This window comes from Fukomys damarensis, unplaced genomic scaffold, assembly GCF_012274545.1.
Source record: "Fukomys damarensis isolate Sample0158 unplaced genomic scaffold, DMR_v1.0_HiC HiC_scaffold_11, whole genome shotgun sequence".
Lineage (NCBI taxonomy): Eukaryota > Metazoa > Chordata > Mammalia > Rodentia > Bathyergidae > Fukomys > Fukomys damarensis.
Window position 1 is genome coordinate 42881720 of NW_022900923.1, and position 574 is coordinate 42882293.

The following is a 574-nucleotide window of genomic DNA, read 5'->3' on the forward strand; positions in this document are numbered from 1 at the left end:
TGCCAACCTGTCACACAGCACTGGGGGCTGGGGCTGCCATTGCAGGGATCATTGTCCTCCAAGATCTGTCCCAGATGCCAGTGGTACACGCAGAAGCGGGGAGAGACCCAGAAGTTCCTGCATGTCCCCCAGAAGGAGTCCGGAGGCGAGGCTGAGCCAGACATGGAGGGGTCAGAGCAGAGCCGGGGCACAGGGCGCCTGGGTGGTGCAGGCAAGCAAACGGCTCCTCACCTGGGCTGCCGGAGTGTCCGCTCTGGATGGCCGCCTTCGTGCCAGGGTGCACCCAGCTGGTGGACTTTTCCTCATCACTAAAAAGGACCAAGGAGGGTCAGGATCAGGAGGGGTGTCCCCGGGCCTTGGGACCCCACCTCCAAGTGCACATCAGCGACTGCCCCGGCCCAGGGCCCTGAGATGGGAGCCACACTGCCGTCCAGAGGCAAACAGCCCCAATCTCCAGCCTCCAAGGCCTGGTAAGCCGGCCCCACCCTGGAAGCAAGCATAAAAAGCACAGATGCACGAGGACCCCTCGCAAGGCAAGGGCCAGGTGACACTGTGACAGAGAACAGGGGCGCTC